The sequence below is a fragment of the Ixodes scapularis genome, unplaced genomic scaffold (genome assembly GCF_016920785.2).
Source record: "Ixodes scapularis isolate PalLabHiFi unplaced genomic scaffold, ASM1692078v2 PGA_scaffold0__279_contigs__length_252992795, whole genome shotgun sequence".
Taxonomy (NCBI): domain Eukaryota; kingdom Metazoa; phylum Arthropoda; class Arachnida; order Ixodida; family Ixodidae; genus Ixodes; species Ixodes scapularis.
The window spans coordinates 113,142,815-113,168,441 of record NW_024609835.1 but is presented as its reverse complement, the minus strand read 5'-3'; positions in this window follow the sequence as shown (position 1 = coordinate 113,168,441).

Sequence of the window (25,627 nt, the reverse complement as noted above, 5' to 3'; positions counted from 1 at the left end):
AACTCGTCGAGGCACCCGCTTCGCCGCGGCGAAGTGGGTGCCTCGCGGCGATCGGAGCGGACGCCTTCCGGCTGGCGAGGTGTGTCCTCGTACGGACGAAGGCCCAGCTGCTGGCAGCGTTGAAGCAACCGACGCTTCAGGTCGGGGTCCACCGCGACGACTATGTACTGTGTGTAGGACCACGGTGACCACGGTACGTGCACGATACGACGCGGTATGTCGTTCGACCGGCAGACAGCCGGCCAGGGGCTGTGTTCCAAATCTCCAAATGGATCCGAGTTTCTCCGGCGGATCGTATCACGTGACAGCACAGATTGAAAAACGGTGTACGCGGGTAGGTTTTAGAACGCCAAGAGTACAAAACCCTCACCCTGGGGTAAGATCGAGTCAATTTTGGAACACGGCCAGGAACACTGGCCAGGAAGTAGCAATGGCTCTCGTGCGGGGCGCAGCCAAGCCAGGAAAGCAGCCAAGCCGATCCACTACGAAGAGGCGGGGACTACCTCTCCTCCACGCGCCCGAGATGCCGAGAGAGAGAAAAGTGGAAAGGAGGTGACTGCCGACTAAATTGCGTCTGGCGCAGTCAATATTGCCCTAAAAAAATTTTTTTTTCGCGTAAAATTCATTTTTCGACACGCGTGTCTCAACCAGACTGTTTTTGAAAAACTTTTTTCTTCTTTTCAGGGGCCCTTTAAAGAGGAGCCGAATGGTTACAATAGCGCAATTATCCTCTCCAAGCTCGATTTTCGGGTAAACGCGCATGTCTCCTGCCCAAAGACTAGAACCCCGACTTGGATCAAACCCATGTTTTAGGATAGTTCCATACCTCTATATTGGCATACCGCTGAGAGCAATCATCTCTATCGCCTAATTCCTCGCGTGTCACGTCATTAAAGAGGAGCCGAATGGTTACAATAGCGAAATTATCCTCTCCAAGCTCGATTTTCGGGTAAACGCGCATGTCTCCTGCCCAAAGACTAGAACCCCGACTTGGATCAAACCCATGTTTTAGGATAGTTCCATCCCTCTATATTGGCGTACCGCTGAGAGCAATCGTCTCTATCGCCTAATTCCTCGCGAGTCACGTCATTAAAGAGGAGCCGAATGGTTACAATAGCGAAATTGTACTCTCCAAGCTCGATTTTCGGGTAAACGCGCATGTCTCCTGCACAAAGACTAGAACCCCGACTTGGATCAAACCCATGTTTTAGGATAGTTCCATCCCTCTATATTGGCGTACCGCTGAGAGCAATCGTCTCTATCGCCTAATTCCTCGCGAGTCACGTCATTAAAGAGGAGCCGAATGGTTACAATAGCGAAATTGTCCTCTCCAAGCTCGATTTTCGGGTAAACGCGCATGTCTCCTGCCCAAAGACTAGAACCCCGACTTGGATCAAACCCATGTTTTAGGATAGTTCCATCCCTCTATATTGGCGTACCGCTGAGAGCAATCATCTCTATCGCCTAATTCCTCGCGAGTCACGTCCTTAAAGAGGAGCCGAATGGTTACAATAGCGAAATTGTCCTCTCCAAGCTCGATTTTCGGGTAAACGCGCATGTCTCCTGCCCAAAGACTAGAACCCCGACTTGGATCAAACCCATGTTTTAGGATAGTTCCATCCCTCTATATTGGCGTACCGCTGAGAGCAATCGTCTCTATCGCCTAATTCCTCGCGTGTCACGTCATTAAAGAGGAGCCGAATGGTTACAATAGCGAAATTATCCTCTCCAAGCTCGATTTTCGGGTAAACGCGCATGTCTCCTGCCCAAAGACTAGAACCCCGACTTGGATCAAACCCATGTTTTAGGATAGTTCCAACCCTCTATATTGGCGTACCGCTGAGAGCAATCGTCTCTATCGCCTAATTCCTCGCGAGTCACGTCATTAAAGAGGAGCCGAATGGTTACAATAGCGAAATTGTCCTCTCCAAGCTCGATTTTCAGGTAAACGCGCATGTCTCCTGCCCAAAGACTAGAACCCCGACTTGGATCAAACCCATGTTTTAGGATAGTTCCATCCCTCTATATTGGCGTACCGCTGAGAGCAATCGTCTCTATCGCCTAATTCCTCGCGAGTCACGTCCTTAAAGAGGAGCCGAATGGTTACAATAGCGAAATTGTCCTCTCCAAGCTCGATTTTCGGGTAAACGCGGATGTCTCCTGCCCAAAGACTAGAACCCCGACTTGGATCAAAACCATGTTTTAGGATAGTTCCATCCCTCTATATTGGCGTACCGCTGAGAGCAATCGTCTCTATCGCCTAATTCCTCGCGAGTCACGTCATTAAAGAGGAGCCGAATGGTTACAATAGCGAAATTGTCCTCTCCAAGCTCGATTTTCGGGTAAACGCGGATGTCTCCTGCCCAAAGACTAGAACCCCGACTTGGATCAAAACCATGTTTTAGGATAGTTCCATCCCTCTATATTGGCGTACCGCTGAGAGCAATCGTCTCTATCGCCTAATTCCTCGCGAGTCACGTCATTAAAGAGGAGCCGAATGGTTACAATAGCGAAATTGTCCTCTCCAAGCTCGATTTTCGGGTAAACGCGCATGTCTCCTGCCCAAAGACTAGAACCCCGACTTGGATCAAACCCATGTTTTAGGATAGTTCCATCCCTCTATATTGGCGTACCGCTGAGAGCAATCGTCTCTATCGCCTAATTCCTCGCGAGTCACGTCATTAAAGAGGAGCCGAATGGTTACAATAGCGAAATTGTCCTCTCCAAGCTCGATTTTCGGGTAAACGCGCATGTCTCCTGCCCAAAGACTAGAACCCCGACTTGGATCAAACCCATGTTTTAGGATAGTTCCATCCCTCTATATTGGCGTACCGCTGAGAGCAATCGTCTCTATCGCCTAATTCCTCGCGTGTCACGTCATTAAAGAGGAGCCGAATGGTTACAATAGCGAAATTATCCTCTCCAAGCTCGATTTTCGGGTAAACGCGCATGTCTCCTGCCCAAAGACTAGAACCCCGACTTGGATCAAACCCATGTTTTAGGATAGTTCCATCCCTCTATATTGGCGTACCGCTGAGAGCAATCGTCTCTATCGCCTAATTCCTCGCGAGTCACGTCATTAAAGAGGAGCCGAATGGTTACAATAGCGAAATTGTCCTCTCCAAGCTCGATTTTCGGGTAAACGCGCATGTCTCCTGCCCAAAGACTAGAACCCCGACTTGGATCAAACCCATGTTTTAGGATAGTTCCATCCCTCTATATTGGCGTACCGCTGAGAGCAATCGTCTCTATCGCCTAATTCCTCGCGAGTCACGTCATTAAAGAGGAGCCGAATGGTTACAATAGCGAAATTGTCCTCTCCAAGCTCGATTTTCGGGTAAACGCGCATGTCTCCTGCCCAAAGACTAGAACCCCGACTTGGATCAAACCCATGTTTTAGGATAGTTCCATCCCTCTATATTGGCGTACCGCTGAGAGCAATCGTCTCTATCGCCTAATTCCTCGCGAGTCACGTCATTAAAGAGGAGCCGAATGGTTACAATAGCGAAATTGTCCTCTCCAAGCTCGATTTTCGGGTAAACGCGCATGTCTCCTGCCCAAAGACTAGAACCCCGACTTGGATCAAACCCATGTTTTAGGATAGTTCCATCCCTCTATATTGGCGTACCGCTGAGAGCAATCGTCTCTATCGCCTAATTCCTCGCGAGTCACGTCATTAAAGAGGAGCCGAATGGTTACAATAGCGAAATTGTCCTCTCCAAGCTCGATTTTCGGGTAAACGCGCATGTCTCCTGCCCAAAGACTAGAACCCCGACTTGGATCAAACCCATGTTTTAGGATAGTTCCATCCCTCTATATTGGCGTACCGCTGAGAGCAATCGTCTCTATCGCCTAATTCCTCGCGAGTCACGTCATTAAAGAGGAGCCGAATGGTTACAATAGCGAAATTATCCTCTCCAAGCTCGATTTTCGGGTAAACGCGCATGTCTCCTGCCCAAAGACTAGAACCCCGACTTGGATCAAACCCATGTTTTAGGATAGTTCCATCCCTCTATATTGGCGTACCGCTGAGAGCAATCGTCTCTATCGCCTAATTCCTCGCGAGTCACGTCATTAAAAAGGAGCCGAATGGTTACAATAGCGAAATTGTCCTCTCCAAGCTCGATTTTCGGGTAAACGCGCATGTCTCCTGCCCAAAGACTAGAACCCCGACTTGGATCAAACCCATGTTTTAGGATAGTTCCATCCCTCTATATTGGCGTACCGCTGAGAGCAATCGTCTCTATCGCCTAATTCCTCGCGAGTCACGTCATTAAAGAGGAGCCGAATGGTTACAATAGCGAAATTGTCCTCTCCAAGCTCGATTTTCGGGTAAACGCGCATGTCTCCTGCCCAAAGACTAGAACCCCGACTTGGATCAAACCCATGTTTTAGGATAGTTCCATCCCTCTATATTGGCGTACCGCTGAGAGCAATCGTCTCTATCGCCTAATTCCTCGCGAGTCACGTCATTAAAGAGGAGCCGAATGGTTACAATAGCGAAATTATCCTCTCCAAGCTCGATTTTCGGGTAAACGCGCATGTCTCCTGCCCAAAGACTAGAACCCCGACTTGGATCAAACCCATGTTTTAGGATAGTTCCATCCCTCTATATTGGCGTACCGCTGAGAGCAATCGTCTCTATCGCCTAATTCCTCGCGAGTCACGTCATTAAAGAGGAGCCGAATGGTTACAATAGCGAAATTGTCCTCTCCAAGCTCGATTTTCGGGTAAACGCGCATGTCTCCTGCCCAAAGACTAGAACCCCGACTTGGATCAAACCCATGTTTTAGGATAGTTCCATCCCTCTATATTGGCGTACCGCTGAGAGCAATCGTCTCTATCGCCTAATTCCTCGCGAGTCACGTCATTAAAGAGGAGCCGAATGGTTACAATAGCGAAATTATCCTCTCCAAGCTCGATTTTCGGGTAAACGCGCATGTCTCCTGCCCAAAGACTAGAACCCCGACTTGGATCAAACCCATGTTTTAGGATAGTTCCATCCCTCTATATTGGCATACCGCTGAGAGCAATCGTCTCTATCGCCTAATTCCTCGCGAGTCACGTCATTAAAGAGGAGCCGAATGGTTACAATAGCGAAATTGTCCTCTCCAAGCTCGATTTTCGGGTAAACGCGCATGTCTCCTGCCCAAAGACTAGAACCCCGACTTGGATCAAACCCATGTTTTAGGATAGTTCCATCCCTCTATATTGGCGTACCGCTGAGAGCAATCGTCTCTATCGCCTAATTCCTCGCGAGTCACGTCATTAAAGAGGAGCCGAATGGTTACAATAGCGAAATTGTCCTCTCGAAGCTCGATTTTCGGGTAAACGCGCATGTCTCCTGCCCAAAGACTAGAACCCCGACTTGGATCAAACCCATGTTTTAGGATAGTTCCATCCCTCTATATTGGCGTACCGCTGAGAGCAATCGTCTCTATCGCCTAATTCCTCGCGAGTCACGTCATTAAAGAGGAGCCGAATGGTTACAATAGCGAAATTGTCCTCTCCAAGCTCGATTTTCGGGTAAACGCGCATGTCTCCTGCCCAAAGACTAGAACCCCGACTTGGATCAAACCCATGTTTTAGGATAGTTCCATCCCTCTATATTGGCGTACCGCTGAGAGCAATCGTCTCTATCGCCTAATTCCTCGCGAGTCACGTCATTAAAGAGGAGCCGAATGGTTACAATAGCGAAATTGTCCTCTCCAAGCTCGATTTTCGGGTAAACGCGCATGTCTCCTGCCCAAAGACTAGAACCCCGACTTGGATCAAACCCATGTTTTAGGATAGTTCCATCCCTCTATATTGGCGTACCGCTGAGAGCAATCGTCTCTATCGCCTAATTCCTCGCGAGTCACGTCATTAAAGAGGAGCCGAATGGTTACAATAGCGAAATTATCCTCTCCAAGCTCGATTTTCGGGTAAACGCGCATGTCTCCTGCCCAAAGACTAGAACCCCGACTTGGATCAAACCCATGTTTTAGGATAGTTCCATCCCTCTATATTGGCGTACCGCTGAGAGCAATCGTCTCTATCGCCTAATTCCTCGCGAGTCACGTCATTAAAGAGGAGCCGAATGGTTACAATAGCGAAATTGTCCTCTCCAAGCTCGATTTTCGGGTAAACGCGCATGTCTCCTGCCCAAAGACTAGAACCCCGACTTGGATCAAACCCATGTTTTAGGATAGTTCCATCCCTCTATATTGGCGTACCGCTGAGAGCAATCGTCTCTATCGCCTAATTCCTCGCGAGTCACGTCATTAAAGAGGAGCCGAATGGTTACAATAGCGAAATTGTCCTCTCCAAGCTCGATTTTCGGGTAAACGCGCATGTCTCCTGCCCAAAGACTAGAACCCCGACTTGGATCAAACCCATGTTTTAGGATAGTTCCATCCCTCTATATTGGCGTACCGCTGAGAGCAATCGTCTCTATCGCCTAATTCCTCGCGAGTCACGTCATTAAAGAGGAGCCGAATGGTTACAATAGCGAAATTATCCTCTCCAAGCTCGATTTTCGGGTAAACGCGCATGTCTCCTGCCCAAAGACTAGAACCCCGACTTGGATCAAACCCATGTTTTAGGATAGTTCCATCCCTCTATATTGGCGTACCGCTGAGAGCAATCGTCTCTATCGCCTAATTCCTCGCGAGTCACGTCATTAAAGAGGAGCCGAATGGTTACAATAGCGAAATTGTCCTCTCCAAGCTCGATTTTCGGGTAAACGCGCATGTCTCCTGCCCAAAGACTAGAACCCCGACTTGGATCAAACCCATGTTTTAGGATAGTTCCATCCCTCTATATTGGCGTACCGCTGAGAGCAATCGTCTCTATCGCCTAATTCCTCGCGAGTCACGTCATTAAAGAGGAGCCGAATGGTTACAATAGCGAAATTATCCTCTCCAAGCTCGATTTTCGGGTAAACGCGCATGTCTCCTGCCCAAAGACTAGAACCCCGACTTGGATCAAACCCATGTTTTAGGATAGTTCCATCCCTCTATATTGGCATACCGCTGAGAGCAATCGTCTCTATCGCCTAATTCCTCGCGAGTCACGTCATTAAAGAGGAGCCGAATGGTTACAATAGCGAAATTGTCCTCTCCAAGCTCGATTTTCGGGTAAACGCGCATGTCTCCTGCCCAAAGACTAGAACCCCGACTTGGATCAAACCCATGTTTTAGGATAGTTCCATCCCTCTATATTGGCGTACCGCTGAGAGCAATCGTCTCTATCGCCTAATTCCTCGCGAGTCACGTCATTAAAGAGGAGCCGAATGGTTACAATAGCGAAATTGTCCTCTCCAAGCTCGATTTTCGGGTAAACGCGCATGTCTCCTGCCCAAAGACTAGAACCCCGACTTGGATCAAACCCATGTTTTAGGATAGTTCCATCCCTCTATATTGGCGTACCGCTGAGAGCAATCGTCTCTATCGCCTAATTCCTCGCGAGTCACGTCATTAAAGAGGAGCCGAATGGTTACAATAGCGAAATTATCCTCTCCAAGCTCGATTTTCGGGTAAACGCGCATGTCTCCTGCCCAAAGACTAGAACCCCGACTTGGATCAAACCCATGTTTTAGGATAGTTCCATCCCTCTATATTGGCGTACCGCTGAGAGCAATCGTCTCTATCGCCTAATTCCTCGCGAGTCACGTCATTAAAGAGGAGCCGAATGGTTACAATAGCGAAATTGTCCTCTCCAAGCTCGATTTTCGGGTAAACGCGCATGTCTCCTGCCCAAAGACTAGAACCCCGACTTGGATCAAACCCATGTTTTAGGATAGTTCCATCCCTCTATATTGGCGTACCGCTGAGAGCAATCGTCTCTATCGCCTAATTCCTCGCGAGTCACGTCATTAAAGAGGAGCCGAATGGTTACAATAGCGAAATTATCCTCTCCAAGCTCGATTTTCGGGTAAACGCGCATGTCTCCTGCCCAAAGACTAGAACCCCGACTTGGATCAAACCCATGTTTTAGGATAGTTCCATCCCTCTATATTGGCATACCGCTGAGAGCAATCGTCTCTATCGCCTAATTCCTCGCGAGTCACGTCATTAAAGAGGAGCCGAATGGTTACAATAGCGAAATTGTCCTCTCCAAGCTCGATTTTCGGGTAAACGCGCATGTCTCCTGCCCAAAGACTAGAACCCCGACTTGGATCAAACCCATGTTTTAGGATAGTTCCATCCCTCTATATTGGCGTACCGCTGAGAGCAATCGTCTCTATCGCCTAATTCCTCGCGTGTCACGTCCTTAAAGAGGAGCCGAATGGTTACAATAGCGAAATTGTCCTCTCCAAGCTCGATTTTCGGGTAAACGCGCATGTCTCCTGCCCAAAGACTAGAACCCCGACTTGGATCAAACCCATGTTTTAGGATAGTTCCATCCCTCTATATTGGCGTACCGCTGAGAGCAATCGTCTCTATCGCCTAATTCCTCGCGAGTCACGTCATTAAAGAGGAGCCGAATGGTTACAATAGCGAAATTGTCCTCTCCAAGCTCGATTTTCGGGTAAACGCGCATGTCTCCTGCCCAAAGACTAGAACCCCGACTTGGATCAAACCCATGTTTTAGGATAGTTCCATCCCTCTATATTGGCGTACGGCTGAGAGCAATCATCTCTATCGCCTAATTCCTCGCGAGTCACGTCCTTAAAGAGGAGCCGAATGGTTACAATAGCGAAATTGTCCTCTCCAAGCTCGATTTTCGGGTAAACGCGCATGTCTCCTGCCCAAAGACTAGAACCCCGACTTGGATCAAACCCATGTTTTAGGATAGTTCCATCCCTCTATATTGGCGTACCGCTGAGAGCAATCGTCTCTATCGCCTAATTCCTCGCGTGTCACGTCATTAAAGAGGAGCCGAATGGTTACAATAGCGAAATTATCCTCTCCAAGCTCGATTTTCGGGTAAACGCGCATGTCTCCTGCCCAAAGACTAGAACCCCGACTTGGATCAAACCCATGTTTTTGGATAGTTCCATCCCTCTATATTGGCGTACCGCTGAGAGCAATCGTCTCTATCGCCTAATTCCTCGCGAGTCACGTCATTAAAGAGGAGCCGAATGGTTACAATAGCGAAATTGTCCTCTCCAAGCTCGATTTTCGGGTAAACGCGCATGTCTCCTGCCCAAAGACTAGAACCCCGACTTGGATCAAACCCATGTTTTAGGATAGTTCCATCCCTCTATATTGGCGTACCGCTGAGAGCAATCGTCTCTATCGCCTAATTCCTCGCGAGTCACGTCATTAAAGAGGAGCCGAATGGTTACAATAGCGAAATTATCCTCTCCAAGCTCGATTTTCGGGTAAACGCGCATGTCTCCTGCCCAAAGACTAGAACCCCGACTTGGATCAAACCCATGTTTTAGGATAGTTCCATCCCTCTATATTGGCGTACCGCTGAGAGCAATCGTCTCTATCGCCTAATTCCTCGCGAGTCACGTCATTAAAGAGGAGCCGAATGGTTACAATAGCGAAATTGTCCTCTCCAAGCTCGATTTTCGGGTAAACGCGCATGTCTCCTGCCCAAAGACTAGAACCCCGACTTGGATCAAACCCATGTTTTAGGATAGTTCCATCCCTCTATATTGGCGTACCGCTGAGAGCAATCGTCTCTATCGCCTAATTCCTCGCGTGTCACGTCATTAAAGAGGAGCCGAATGGTTACAATAGCGAAATTGTCCTCTCCAAGCTCGATTTTCGGGTAAACGCGCATGTCTCCTGCCCAAAGACTAGAACCCCGACTTGGATCAAACCCATGTTTTAGGATAGTTCCATCCCTCTATATTGGCGTACCGCTGAGAGCAATCGTCTCTATCGCCTAATTCCTCGCGAGTCACGTCATTAAAGAGGAGCCGAATGGTTACAATAGCGAAATTATCCTCTCCAAGCTCGATTTTCGGGTAAACGCGCATGTCTCCTGCCCAAAGACTAGAACCCCGACTTGGATCAAACCCATGTTTTAGGATAGTTCCATCCCTCTATATTGGCGTACCGCTGAGAGCAATCGTCTCTATCGCCTAATTCCTCGCGAGTCACGTCATTAAAGAGGAGCCGAATGGTTACAATAGCGAAATTGTCCTCTCCAAGCTCGATTTTCGGGTAAACGCGCATGTCTCCTGCCCAAAGACTAGAACCCCGACTTGGATCAAACCCATGTTTTAGGATAGTTCCATCCCTCTATATTGGCGTACCGCTGAGAGCAATCGTCTCTATCGCCTAATTCCTCGCGAGTCACGTCATTAAAGAGGAGCCGAATGGTTACAATAGCGAAATTATCCTCTCCAAGCTCGATTTTCGGGTAAACGCGCATGTCTCCTGCCCAAAGACTAGAACCCCGACTTGGATCAAACCCATGTTTTAGGATAGTTCCATCCCTCTATATTGGCGTACCGCTGAGAGCAATCGTCTCTATCGCCTAATTCCTCGCGAGTCACGTCATTAAAGAGGAGCCGAATGGTTACAATAGCGAAATTGTCCTCTCCAAGCTCGATTTTCGGGTAAACGCGCATGTCTCCTGCCCAAAGACTAGAACCCCGACTTGGATCAAACCCATGTTTTAGGATAGTTCCATCCCTCTATATTGGCGTACCGCTGAGAGCAATCGTCTCTATCGCCTAATTCCTCGCGAGTCACGTCATTAAAGAGGAGCCGAATGGTTACAATAGCGAAATTATCCTCTCCAAGCTCGATTTTCGGGTAAACGCGCATGTCTCCTGCCCAAAGACTAGAACCCCGACTTGGATCAAACCCATGTTTTAGGATAGTTCCATCCCTCTATATTGGCGTACCGCTGAGAGCAATCGTCTCTATCGCCTAATTCCTCGCGAGTCACGTCATTAAAGAGGAGCCGAATGGTTACAATAGCGAAATTATCCTCTCCAAGCTCGATTTTCGGGTAAACGCGCATGTCTCCTGCCCAAAGACTAGAACCCCGACTTGGATCAAACCCATGTTTTAGGATAGTTCCATCCCTCTATATTGGCGTACCGCTGAGAGCAATCGTCTCTATCGCCTAATTCCTCGCGTGTCACGTCATTAAAGAGGAGCCGAATGGTTACAATAGCGAAATTATCCTCTCCAAGCTCGATTTTCGGGTAAACGCGCATGTCTCCTGCCCAAAGACTAGAACCCCGACTTGGATCAAACCCATGTTTTAGGATAGTTCCATCCCTCTATATTGGCGTACCGCTGAGAGCAATCGTCTCTATCGCCTAATTCCTCGCGAGTCACGTCATTAAAGAGGAGCCGAATGGTTACAATAGCGAAATTGTCCTCTCCAAGCTCGATTTTCGGGTAAACGCGCATGTCTCCTGCCCAAAGACTAGAACCCCGACTTGGATCAAACCCATGTTTTAGGATAGTTCCATCCCTCTATATTGGCGTACCGCTGAGAGCAATCGTCTCTATCGCCTAATTCCTCGCGTGTCACGTCATTAAAGAGGAGCCGAATGGTTACAATAGCGAAATTATCCTCTCCAAGCTCGATTTTCGGGTAAACGCGCATGTCTCCTGCCCAAAGACTAGAACCCCGACTTGGATCAAACCCATGTTTTAGGATAGTTCCATCCCTCTATATTGGCGTACCGCTGAGAGCAATCGTCTCTATCGCCTAATTCCTCGCGAGTCACGTCATTAAAGAGGAGCCGAATGGTTACAATAGCGAAATTGTCCTCTCCAAGCTCGATTTTCGGGTAAACGCGCATGTCTCCTGCCCAAAGACTAGAACCCCGACTTGGATCAAACCCATGTTTTAGGATAGTTCCATCCCTCTATATTGGCGTACCGCTGAGAGCAATCGTCTCTATCGCCTAATTCCTCGCGAGTCACGTCATTAAAGAGGAGCCGAATGGTTACAATAGCGAAATTATCCTCTCCAAGCTCGATTTTCGGGTAAACGCGCATGTCTCCTGCCCAAAGACTAGAACCCCGACTTGGATCAAACCCATGTTTTAGGATAGTTCCATCCCTCTATATTGGCGTACCGCTGAGAGCAATCGTCTCTATCGCCTAATTCCTCGCGAGTCACGTCATTAAAGAGGAGCCGAATGGTTACAATAGCGAAATTGTCCTCTCCAAGCTCGATTTTCGGGTAAACGCGCATGTCTCCTGCCCAAAGACTAGAACCCCGACTTGGATCAAACCCATGTTTTAGGATAGTTCCATCCCTCTATATTGGCGTACCGCTGAGAGCAATCGTCTCTATCGCCTAATTCCTCGCGTGTCACGTCATTAAAGAGGAGCCGAATGGTTACAATAGCGAAATTATCCTCTCCAAGCTCGATTTTCGGGTAAACGCGCATGTCTCCTGCCCAAAGACTAGAACCCCGACTTGGATCAAACCCATGTTTTAGGATAGTTCCATCCCTCTATATTGGCGTACCGCTGAGAGCAATCGTCTCTATCGCCTAATTCCTCGCGAGTCACGTCATTAAAGAGGAGCCGAATGGTTACAATAGCGAAATTGTCCTCTCCAAGCTCGATTTTCGGGTAAACGCGCATGTCTCCTGCCCAAAGACTAGAACCCCGACTTGGATCAAACCCATGTTTTAGGATAGTTCCATCCCTCTATATTGGCGTACCGCTGAGAGCAATCGTCTCTATCGCCTAATTCCTCGCGAGTCACGTCATTAAAGAGGAGCCGAATGGTTACAATAGCGAAATTGTCCTCTCCAAGCTCGATTTTCGGGTAAACGCGGATGTCTCCTGCCCAAAGACTAGAACCCCGACTTGGATCAAACCCATGTTTTAGGATAGTTCCATCTCTCTATATTGGCGTACCGCTGAGAGCAATCGTCTCTATCGCCTAATTCCTCGCGTGTCACGTCATTAAAGAGGAGCCGAATGGTTACAATAGCGAAATTGTCCTCTCCAAGCTCGATTTTCGGGTAAACGCGGATGTCTCCTGCCCAAAGACTAGAACCCCGACTTGGATCAAACCCATGTTTTAGGATAGTTCCATCTCTCTATATTGGCGTACCGCTGAGAGCAATCGTCTCTATCGCCTAATTCCTCGCGTGTCACGTCATTAAAGAGGAGCCGAATGGTTACAATAGCGAAATTGTCCTCTCCAAGCTCGATTTTCGGGTAAACGCGGATGTCTCCTGCCCAAAGACTAGAACCCCGACTTGGATCAAACCCATGTTTTAGGATAGTTCCATCTCTCTATATTGGCGTACCGCTGAGAGCAATCGTCTCTATCGCCTAATTCCTCGCGTGTCACGTCATTAAAGAGGAGCCGAATGGTTACAATAGCGAAATTGTCCTCTCCAAGCTCGATTTTCGGGTAAACGCGGATGTCTCCTGCCCAAAGACTAGAACCCCGACTTGGATCAAACCCATGTTTTAGGATAGTTCCATCTCTCTATATTGGCGTACCGCTGAGAGCTATCGTCTCTATCGCCTAATTCCTCGCGTGTCACGTCATTAAAGAGGAGCCGAATGGTTACAATAGCGAAATTGTCCTCTCCAAGCTCGATTTTCGGGTAAACGCGGATGTCTCCTGCCCAAAGACTAGAACCCCGACTTGGATCAAACCCATGTTTTAGGATAGTTCCATCTCTCTATATTGGCGTACCGCTGAGAGCAATCGTCTCTATCGCCTAATTCCTCGCGTGTCACGTCATTAAAGAGGAGCTGAATGGTTACAATAGCGAAATTGTCCTCTCCAAGCTCGATTTTCGGGTAAACGCGGATGTCTCCTGCCCAAAGACTAGAACCCCGACTTGGATCAAACCCATGTTTTAGGATAGTTCCATCTCTCTATATTGGCGTACCGCTGAGAGCAATCGTCTCTATCGCCTAATTCCTCGCGTGTCACGTCATTAAAAAGGAGCCGAATGGTTACAATAGCGAAATTGTCCTCTCCAAGCTCGATTTTCGGGTAAACGCGGATGTCTCCTGCCCAAAGACTAGAACCCCGACTTGGATCAAACCCATGTTTTAGGATAGTTCCATCTCTCTATATTGGCGTACCGCTGAGAGCAATCGTCTCTATCGCCTAATTCCTCGCGTGTCACGTCATTAAAGAGGAGCCGAATGGTTACAATAGCGAAATTATCCTCTCCAAGCTCGATTTTCGGGTAAACGCGGATGTCTCCTGCCCAAAGACTAGAACCCCGACTTGGATCAAACCCATGTTTTAGGATAGTTCCATCCCTCTATATTGGCGTACCGCTGAGAGCAATCGTCTCTATCGCCTAATTCCTCGCGTGTCACGTCATTAAAGAGGAGCCGAATGGTTACAATAGCGAAATTGTCCTCTCCAAGCTCGATTTTCGGGTAAACGCGCATGTCTCCTGCCCAAAGACTAGAACCCCGACTTGGATCAAACCCATGTTTTAGGATAGTTCCATCCCTCTATATTGGCGTACCGCTGAGAGCAATCGTCTCTATCGCCTAATTCCTCGCGAGTCACGTCATTAAAGAGGAGCCGAATGGTTACAATAGCGAAATTGTCCTCTCCAAGCTCGATTTTCGGGTAAACGCGCATGTCTCCTGCCCAAAGACTAGAACCCCGACTTGGACCAAGCCTGAGTTATAGGATAGTTCCATTCCTCCATATTAGCATACCACGGAGAGGAATCATCTCTTTCGCCTAATTACTCGCGTGTCACGTGTGGGGCATTTAAGTTTTGTTTGCACACGACTTACAAACAGGAAGACATTTGATCCATGTTTTCGAAGGTGCGTGAATTGTTTATTTCCATCGTTTAATAGTCTAACACATTGTTGTTTCACGCAACAATAATTTTCTTAAAACTTCTGTATCGCTCCGATTTAACTGTAGCGAGGTTGTCACCGAACCACCCGCACCCATGATATGAGAATGCAGTTCGGTTTCGATCCGTTCTGAATCAATAAAAAAAGAAACGGTCTTTGTCTTGTTTTTCATATTGTGTGGGTCCGGTTCGACGACCTACTCGAGAAGCCCGCGCTCACGCATAAAATATTATGCTTTTATTACTTTTCTCGTGAAGGAAAAACGGCAATTTGAACGCGAAACTCAAGTTTGAAAGTGTGGCGGTTTTATGTTACATCTCTGGTTTTGCATTGCCAACCGTCAAAAACGGCGGTGCTGTTTTTGCACTGGCCTTGAGTCAAACTTGCAGCTTGTTTCGTGTTCTCCCGCGTGCGGGGGAGGGAAAAGAGAAAGAGCTTCGTTTTTTTTTTTTATATATAAAGCTTTTTTTAAGATCTTGTAGCTGAGACATAATCTTTTCAGAGAGGCCGCTCGAGGAAGCTACTTGGCGCCACTGTGTTTTCTCTTGCAGCGTTTTGGAAAAGATTGCGTCTCCTCCGGTTCCTAGCAAGCTGACCCTGAGCACGGAGCAAGGAGTGTTTAGTTAAGGGGGGGGGGGGGGGGGGGGGGTGCAACGATTTTAAGATTAAAAGAACTTGTCATTTTTACGTTGTTTATCGGGTGCCGGAGAATAGAGAAAAAATCTCCTTCATTAAAAAACGTCGCGATTCCGCTGCCTAATCGCAAAGCAAATGTCCAGCTCACCCCCCCCCCCCCCCTGGAGCCGAGAGTGGCAGCCGAAGGCATTACGGCGAAAAGGTTAGGTGACCTCGCTCTCGCCTCTAAGCTGCAGCTTAACGCCCGCTAATATCAGCAGAGAGAGGGAGAGGAAGCGTCCTCCGAGAGAGCACACGGGAAGCTACACGGCACCTCGAGTTACATCAGTAGAAGGGGGACCAGGTGTGACCCTGAAGGCTGGGAGTGAGGTGACGGGTGCAAAAAATGCCGATATTTATCTTTTTTTTACACAGCAACCAGGACACGCAGGCGAAATCTTTTTTTTTTGTTCTTTATTTAGAAGTGTCTGAGGGCGACTTCCCAAAATGTTTGACTGAAGTCCGGAAATCGTTGCATCCCCCCCTTTCCCCCTTTATGGTCGTGAAAAGGACAGTTCTGACCTTTTTTTTATATAAACATTTCTTTACAAAAAAGAAAAAGGAACTTTTTTTATTATTTAATATTTTTTTTTTTTTTTTTGAAGAACGGTTACGCCGAATCTTTTTAAGAACTTCACTAAAACATCGACATCTGATTGTGAGCTTTAAGGAACGCCGTTGCTGCAGCACATAACTTTTTTTGTGCCTGAGCATTGTTCTCGTGATTCCTCGTATCGGGCGTGTCTCTCCCCTTTCACCGCTACTCCTTGAGATATTCGCATTAAACAGTGGGCCTATCCTGCCCAGGTAGCACGCCCCCTGTCTGGTCTCTAATTTTTATTCTTCTAACCCAATTTTCCTACCGCCAGTGACATGTACACCTTGAGCGTCATGAACTACTACGTCGATTTCTCACTCCACATTTAAATACATAAAATTACTCTTTTTTGTCGTCAAAGAAAATTGATACGCAATCCAACTGAACACCTTTTTGCCGGATGCACCCTCTGCAATTGTAAACTTCGAACTTACAATGACAGTAAAAAATATAATTTGTGACAGCGCTGGGAAATATATATATATACAAGTAAAGCCGCAATGAAACCTGGCTTGGCTTCTTGCTTTTGACTAGTGAATGAGGATACTTATGCGTGCATTTATATTGAGTTGTTTATTATTTTATCAAAGACATATCTTTCTTGCTATCCAACTTTTGTTAGAATCACATCACGCAGAGTATAAAATTCACGCACAAACTTTTTTTTTTGTTGCTGGTTGTGTTTGTATTTTACGCCCGTCAACAAATGACTCAAGTGTGCCACATTCGCCCCGAGAAGCACGCCAGTCATTAATAAAAATTAACCGTTCATACTACAAACACAAAAGCTTCCAAGTCAAGACGGAAGACAGACAACCGGAAGCAGCGCTACTTTTCGGAAATTTTACTACGCTGTCACTCTAAAACGCCAAGCATGCAGTCTTCAGAAATCATTGGGCGCTCATTTCCGCCTAGCGTAGGGCAGGCGGAGGTGTGGATTTACTGTGCGCGTTAAGGTCGGCGCTCCTTCACTCCTACTCCGACGCTCCGAGTTTCATACTCCGAGCGCCGCAACTAAACGGCGCATAGCGTACAGGAGCGCGACACACCGAGGCTGCGGTCCAAACCTACTCGAATGAATCCGAGTTACCCTGGCGGATTGTGTCACGTGACAACAAAAAATAGAGAAACGCTGGACGCGGGTAGGTTTTCGATAACCACCTTTACCCTAGAGTTAGATCAAGTAAGTTTTGTAACACGGCCAGAAACTATCGACGGGCCACACGAGCTCCTTCCGACCGTGGTTACGGATGGCAGAAGCCGAAAATATTTCGAAGATAAATATATAGGCCCGTGTGGAGCGGCAAAGTCTAAAGCAAAAGAGACGGCGACGTTTTGAAGTTTCTACGAACGTTTTAATGTTCCTGAAAGGTTTGAAGATTCGCTTCGTGCACGTATGTGGAAGGTTATCTTGACCGATCTATTTATTGACGATGCATGCTATTCCGGTTTAAATTAAAGACAACATTCTTGAACTCGCTCGTCGACGCAAGAAACCCTCAAATTTCTCATTCCCTGGTTCCGTCGGTTCCGTCTCGCAGCGAGACGGAAGCCACGCCGATACCGGCACACCGTCGTTCGATGGCACGTCAGTTCGTTTTTAGGTGGTATGCATGAACAAACCTTTCCCGTAACGCTAACTGGTGTTTCGGCTTTCCTATCTAAGTATATTTATTCGCTGCGGCTGGGCTAAGCATTCTAAACAGGGCAGCAGTCTGACTGTCCTTTCATCAGAAATTTTCTGTCGCCGAGCTAATAGGCGCGCTCGTTCGATAGATCGATTCGTTTTCGGACAAGACGCACGAACAAACCTTTTCCTCAACGCTCACTGGTGTTTCGGCTTTCAAATCGAAATATCTTTATTCGCTGTGCTAAGCATTATAGAAGGGCCAGAGAGGTGCGAATGTCTCCTCATCATGACTATTTCTCTGTCGCAGTGCTATCGGCACGCTACCGTTTGACAGATGAATTTCTTTTTCAGGCGAGATGCACGAACAAACCTTTTTTGGAACGCTAATTGCTGTGGCTTTCAAATCAAATCGTTTTTTTCTGCTGGATTAAGCACTAATCAAGTGAAAAGGGGCAGTGGTCTGGCTACGGTTTTTTTCTCGACGGTCTCAACAGCAGCGCAGCTACCTTGTTTGTTTGCGTGACGTCATGGAGCGCGAAGAAGTCACTCGCGCTCCGAGAAATTCTCGGCGCAGGAAGAGCGTGCTCGAGTGTCAGGCTCCGGTGGCACTCATGTTTGTTTAGTGAAAGGAGCGCCAAGGCTCTCGCTCTCCGGAGCACGGACTTAACGCGCCCACTTATAGCGAATTCCACTCATCGCTTTGGAGCGCGCCGTGATCAGTAGACCAGATCCGAGATGGAGCACGCAATCCAAAGTGAGTCGCTTCGCCTTCGGATCCCCAGTAGAACATGACCAATCCTCCAGGATGGGCGGATGCCTCCCCGTCATTCACTTTACCGGGAGTCCCCTTCCGGCGGTCCCTGATGTCGACGAACATGCTTTCGCATTCGCGGCGCTAACAACACGTGTTCAATGCACGAACGAGGTTAATCATGATGTGAAAGATGCGTGTCGATAAGCCATCTGCATCAGCGCAGCCCACTTGCATCATTATCGGAATACTCGTGAACGGTGTCCCAAGTACGTCATGACTTTCAGCGTCTTCTGCGGAGGTCCGAGAAGGCAATCGAGTTCATAGAAGACATAACAGCACTCCTTGTTATCGTGCTACTCGAGCCGCTGCTGCTGGAGGAGCTGCTCGAGCAACTTGAAGACGAACTGTCATCAAGCAGCAGCATCAGTAAAGCGGGCGGCACTTCGCGAGCGGCCATCCCCAATTCTTTCGAGGCGAGATGCGAGATGCCCGGCGAGAAAGGAAGCCACGTGTTCGCGCCGAAGGCTGGCCTGGTCGAATCCGCAAAAATCGGAGGAGCGACTTTTCTCGGATTCAGACCAAGAGCTGGAGTGGGATCTGATCCGAAAGGACGAGCGGAACACGTCCGTCTCGATCGCGATCGCCCAGTGAAATAGGCGGGCTCCAGAAATGTCGATCCCGGCGCGCTCCACAACAACTAGTGGAGTTCGCCGTAAGGCAAGTCTTCTTAAAGGGGCACTGACACCTCAAAGGTCGTATTTATTTTTATTGTCTAAAACGATGTAAGTTGCAGTCATAGACACGCAAAAAAAACCGCACCGCGAAAAAAAATTTTCCCGGGCCCGCGCGCGCCTTTTTATTTTTGGCGTTTGATTTTCCCGCCTCTCGCCTCCTCGCTTCTTTTGATCGGTGACGTCAAGAATCAGGAAATTTAGAAGCTTTGTAGGCGACATCTCTATAACATTTAATTACGGCAATCCTAAAACATGTTTTTTAACGCAATTGCGAACGCACTACGGCCCTTCTTTTTGAAATACCAAAAATCGGGAGTTCGTTGTGGTGCTGTCTCCTGGATTTGTATCCTCCAACGGAAAACAGGCGACACCGCTCAAAACCGGTCCGCCGCAACGAGCCGGCGCTCGCTCCTTTCCTCCTCGCTTTGGGTCGCCATGGCAACAGCAGGGAGTGGAGAAAAAAAAGTGGACTCTCAGGTCTCACCAATTTTTGACGTTAAGGCACCGGCGCCGATCGCGCGGGAACTTCGAATTCGGCATTTGGAAATTGTTTTTTTACTTCACGAATACTGAATTCCCAAATTTCAAATTTTGAGGGTAATGTCCCGACATCGTTTTCGATCGTTTCGGATAATAAAAAAAAATATGATTTTGATGTGTCAGTGCCCCTTTAAGCATGCATGCGAGTCACTCGACAATACATCACTCTAAGAATTGCCTGCGCGTCTACTTGTCCGCAAAACACTCAAAGAGCCAATTCTCTGCAATCGACAATATCAGCGCAGCGAATGATGAGGCGGAACATCTGTTTAGGCCTCAAAATTAAATCTGCTCTTTGGCATTGCGCGCTGCAAGCGTGACGCAATTCGCATTGCGTACTGCCACAGCGCAGACTCAATTTTTAAGTCTAAACGGATTTTCCGCCTCATCATTCACTGAACTGATTTCGTAGTTCGCAGAGATTGGCTCCTTCAGTGTTGTGCTGGTAGCCAGATGCGCAGGCATTTCTTAGAGTGAAGGATAATGCTGTGTTGAAATTGGTGCCGCGGAAAAAGCATCTGTTATCGAAGTTAAAAGTTACAAAACTAATGCCTTTAATTCGTGTGTATGACTATTTAGATAGCGCGACTATTTTCAGGCATACAATGGCGCAACAGGTCTCTAACCTGTGGAATAGAAATTTAGCCGACTTAGTACGACTGCTAGCCTGGGGACATTAACGTGCCTCGCGCAGCAGTGAAACACGACCAGATGCGGGTGCGATGCTATACACTGTTTTATTTTAGAGGGATACTGAACCAAACAATTTAGTGTCTATAATAAGTGCCGAACGACCTTTCCATGAGCCAGCAGCCGCCCCTGTGCGCAAGCACACGCAACGAAATTGACGTCATAGTACCCCATTCGCGCTTAAGATGACAGTGAAATGTATGGGCTTTAGGCCAAGTCAGAATAAAGACAGGCTTTTCATCTCCAAAAGTAAAACCTACATGCTTGTTAGACCAATTAGTCGCTTACCTTTTACACCAGACCCCGTTGTGGAGATGAAAAGCTTGTCACTATTCTCCGTTTCCCTGGAGCCCAGACATTTCACCGTCATCTTAAGCGTGAATGGGGGACTATGACGTCAATTTTGTTGCGTATGCTCGCGCACACCGGCGGCTGCTGGCTCGTGGAAAGATCGTGAGCCAATTACTATAGACACTGAAATCCAGCATCCCTTTAAGTGCGAGCGAAACCGAAGCTAGAAGCTCGAGCATACTGCCCTGAACAGTGCTTGCGCTGCACGAGTGCACGTGCTTAGCAAATTTAAAGAGGGGAGCTGGCACTCGTAGCTTCTGCGCTTACACTTGAAGTGAAAGCGAGTATTACTCGCGCTTTGAATGTGCTTGCCAAGCACGCGCACGTGCAGAACAAGCATCATACGGGGCCCCACGCTCGCGCTTGAAGCGAGCGCGTATCGAGAGCTCGCCCTGCAGAACCCAAAGATCATGAGTTTAGTCATTTTGTCCCGACCCTGCCCGTTTGAATCTGGATGAGCCTCGTACCGCCGTGCAGTTGTGTATCACTACTGGTTACTGCTCGTTACAAAACACAGTCTATACTCTCTTGGGCTGGTCCGCAGCGGACACTATGAGCCGTCTCGGTCAATCGAGCACAATCGGCGGGACACGCGGTTTCGCTCTCTCCGTGTCGTTCTGCCAAGCCGGGATGTCAGTGACACGTCATCAGCGGTCAATATGCTCCAATGGATCATAGCGTCCGCTGCGGTCTATTTTAGGGTGAAACGGATTATAAGTCATACAGCAATGGTTCAATTTCTCATCAACATCGTAGAGGCAACTAACAAGTGGCAGTCGCCACTTGAATATTCGACAAGCATTGCGCTGTCTAAATATCCAGAAATACCCAGTTAGATTTCCAAAGATGCGACGGTGCTTGTGGTTGACTTCAGCTTCCCAAGGTCCTGCGTTCGATTTCTGACGTGTCGCTTGAGCAGACGAATTTGGCCACTGGGCAGGATTAGCTCGTATTAGCCCCCCCCCCCCCCCTCCCCACCCCCCCAAGAAAAGCTGTCCTCTTTCTATTTTTAGGAGGACACATCCCCTCCCCCTTTTTTTCTTTCTCTCGCCTAAGGTGGCAAGGGGAAAAAGGGGAAAGGGTGCGAGAAAGGGTTCTCTTCGCTCGGCCTTGCTACGATCGAGGCGCCACGTGGCGACGGTCGTTACAACTAAGATGGGATGTCCAAAAATCCTGGCCTTGACCCGTCTTATATCTTTAAAAAGCGTATGCTGTAAAGGGATGGAGTGCAATATTTTGAAATATATATATATATATATATATATATATATATATATTCTTTTTCTGGAGGAGCACGGGGACGTTATACCAACACCAGGGCGGTTTTAAAGGCGTTCTGTCGACCGTAACACAAGTTGTAGGAACGTTTCACGATGTTTCCTACACCGTAAGCAACGATCAACAAATTGATGCTATCGCATCGATTGTTCGATGGCACTCTGCCGCATACTCCACAAAAAGATTGTACGAAAGCAAAAAGATATAAGCATATGTCGTAATGTCCTGAAGTAAATTGAGGCTTATCTATTAAATCTTGAAATTAATGGAAGTATATCTGCTCGTTTGCCCGTATCACCAGGAGTCCTTTAGGCCTCGCCCTTTTGGTATTTGCTGTTTTTAATATGCATCAATGACATTGCTTCACGTATCCAGAAACCACCAAAACTAAAGCTATTTGCGGATCGCTGCGTTCTTCATTCTCCAATAGGCAAAACAAGTTATTAAATTAAACATCAGTAGGAATTTGGAATTTTTAAGGTAGTAGAGCGAAAAGTGGCAAATGCGAACACATTTTCGTAAATCGGAATACATTCGTATAATAAAAAAACAAAAGTGTCTTGCATCCCATAATTTAATACCCTTCTAGTTGTTTCTTTTTAATTAGCGTAACACGGTCTTACCCAACATGAGGGTCGCGCTTTGTTAATAAGACAAAAGAGCGCGTTGTACGGGGTTTTGTATTACACAACGTTTGAAGGTTTATTCAAAGCGCGAAGAAAAACAACGTAAAGTGGACATGTGTAGCTCACTTGATTTGCCTTTTTTTATGTGCTTCATCACTTTAATGCTATTTGTTATACATATTTTCAGCCTTCTTTGGTAAGGCTGTTGGCACCGAAAGTTTAATTAAAACTTCCCGTTGGAGGAAAAACAACCTAAAAGTCCAGAGCGCTTCTAAGATAGAGACGGGATCCAAGGGCTTACTCCTGCGCCTTTACTTTGACTGCACCAAAAATAGAATATGTGCATCTTTAATAAACACGAGGCTTAAAGTTAACAGAGGATGTTTTTCATTTTTTGTACTTTTATCTAATATTTACACGTCGCTTATATACAGTTGTGTTTTAGCGAAGGCTTTTAAAAAAAAATTCCTAAAAATAGGGTGAATGAGGAAAAAAAGAAACTGTCGGGAACAAACTGCCAGCCATGCCGGACGGCAGGAATTGCAAAAAACAAAACCAAAAACATACTAATTAGCTAGATAATTAACTGAATTTACTAAGTAACTTTTTCATTAATGAAAATGAACACGTGTTTCCAATGAGAAACTAGCTAACCATCTTCAAAAACCACTAAATCAACTTATTTTTATGAAGGGCAGCATTTTTTTTTTTCGAAGCGCGACTTTGCTCCAGCGGTCCCGCACCCCAGTGGCCGAGACGGGCAACTCACGTGCGCCATACCTCTCTCCATCCTACGAAGAAGGCCAGGCGGTGGCTTCGCACCTCAGACTCTGGGGAGCAGGACCAGTGGCGCAAAGATGCGCTCCGGTAAGAAACGGAAACTTAAAAATGTAAACAAATTTAGCTTTTTTTTTTCTCTGACGTCGTGAAATGTTGTTTTTGTTTCATATAATTTCCAAATTTGTTGATATAGTTATTTACGATTATGCTCAGGAAGTTTCTCATTGAAACCATGTGTTCATTTTCACTAATTAGAAATTAATCATAAATTTAAGTTAAGTAAACACTTAGTTGATACTTTATTTTCTTTTTCAATTTTTGACATTCGTAGTGGCGGGCAAATTGCTCCTGAGAGGATTTTTTGTTCGTTTTTTCTCACAAATTCCTTGTTTTTACCATTCTTTTAAAGCTTTCGTTGAAGCACCCTGTGTGTACGGTTAATATTAATTTGGAATACCTGATTTGTCGACATTTTCGTAATATTTTGTTCTTACGTAGAAATTAAGAGAAGTCAAATATCTTATATATAGTGATTGCAGACTACCAAGTCGCGGGAGAATTTTTTGCATCTCAAGATACCACAGAGTTCCTATTACCATCGCATGTCAATTGTAATGACCTGTCATCATGAGCCTAGTATCTTCGAGGTTCGGGAAGGTGCGGTTACGTGCTTAAAGCGTCTGTGGGCGGTACTCGCCAAAAACCCGTAACTGCACCCGTTGTTAATCAGTGCAGGCTGACCGCGAGTGATCGTAAGGACGTTCGCTGTCGACACTGTCCTTCCTGCTTGCCGATAAGTGACAAGCTCGCTTCGAGCGTGTGCTTCGTTTCGCTTTCAGACGAAGTGCAGCTGAAGCTACACGCTGATAGGGCAGGTCTAGACCTTCAAGGCCAATTCACACATACAGCGGAGCGCTAAGTAAGCGCCTCATGAGCGCTGGAAATAGCGCTCATGTGGCACCAACTTCCGCGTGACGTAGCGCTCGGTTAGCGCTTCAGCAACGCAGTGTAAGCGCTATCACGCTCCTTGTGCCGCGCATGCTGCTGCGGAACAGCGCGTGCATGGGGATTCTGTTGTTCTTTTTCTTTTGGTGGTAAAAGAAGAGGAAGTAAAAGAGCCGCTCTCCAAGCAAACGGTCGGGCAGACGATCCGGAGTCATGGACTTCGAGCGCCTAATTGATTCGGTACGACCTCATCGCTTCCTATTCAACATGCTTCACCCTGGTTTCAAAGACACGCAGTCAAAAAAAGTCACCTTCGAAAGAACTTTGTCTCGCGGTCCCTCAGCCCGTGAACAAGGTTCGCCGGGCCCGGCGAACCGTTCACGGGCTGAGGGACCGCGAGACAGAGATGCCAACGGGTACCGGTACCCATTGGTATCTCGATGACGAAAGACTTTGCGCACCCAGAAGGCACCTTCTTAGCGTTAAGCCCAGAAGGTACCTTCTGGCTTATGCATATGCACTAATTGCATATGCAACAGCATTGTCGAGTTTGCATACGCACATATGCACTAATTGCATATGTAACAGCATTTGTCGAGTTTCTATTTCAGCGTCCCACAGGCCTGCCATGGTGCTGCTCACGAGCGGCTTTATAGGGCGATTAGGGAACCTATGTTGCGCTTTTTGGACTCCCAGGAGACTAGGGAGAAGGAAGTGACGTCAACGATGCAGCAAACGCAGATTGGATGTTGATTGGTGAGAGTCGCTGATGACGAATTTCCACAGAAGAAAACAAAGAAAAAGTGAGCTCTGTGCATTCAATTTCTTTCCAATGGATACCTCGCCACTGTGGCCTACAAGGAATTGAAATGGCTGATGCTATGGCTGCACGTGGCCATGACCTCGTTCAGCAAGTTACGGCTCCATTTTCAAGATCAGACATTCGTGCAGCTGTGGCACTCCTGCAGGAGTGCCACAGCACCACAGCGCTGCAGTAGACCTCCCCATGGGGAGGTCTACTGCAGCGCGTCATTGGAAAGCGGTCGCCCACCAGAGCTCGTCCTTAAAAATAATTAACCCAAATTTAATGTTCCAAGTTCCACGCGGTCTCAAGAGGTGACGGGAGGCAGTTCTTCATAGAATGCGCCTAAAAGTGTCTTAAACAAACTACTGCCTTCATCTCATCGGAAAGCTCGAATCACCCAACTGTCCCCTATGCGGAACCATTGAAGACATCAAACACATACTACTTTGAATGCCCTAAGTATACTGATAATCGGCACCAGCTCTACAAAGACATTCA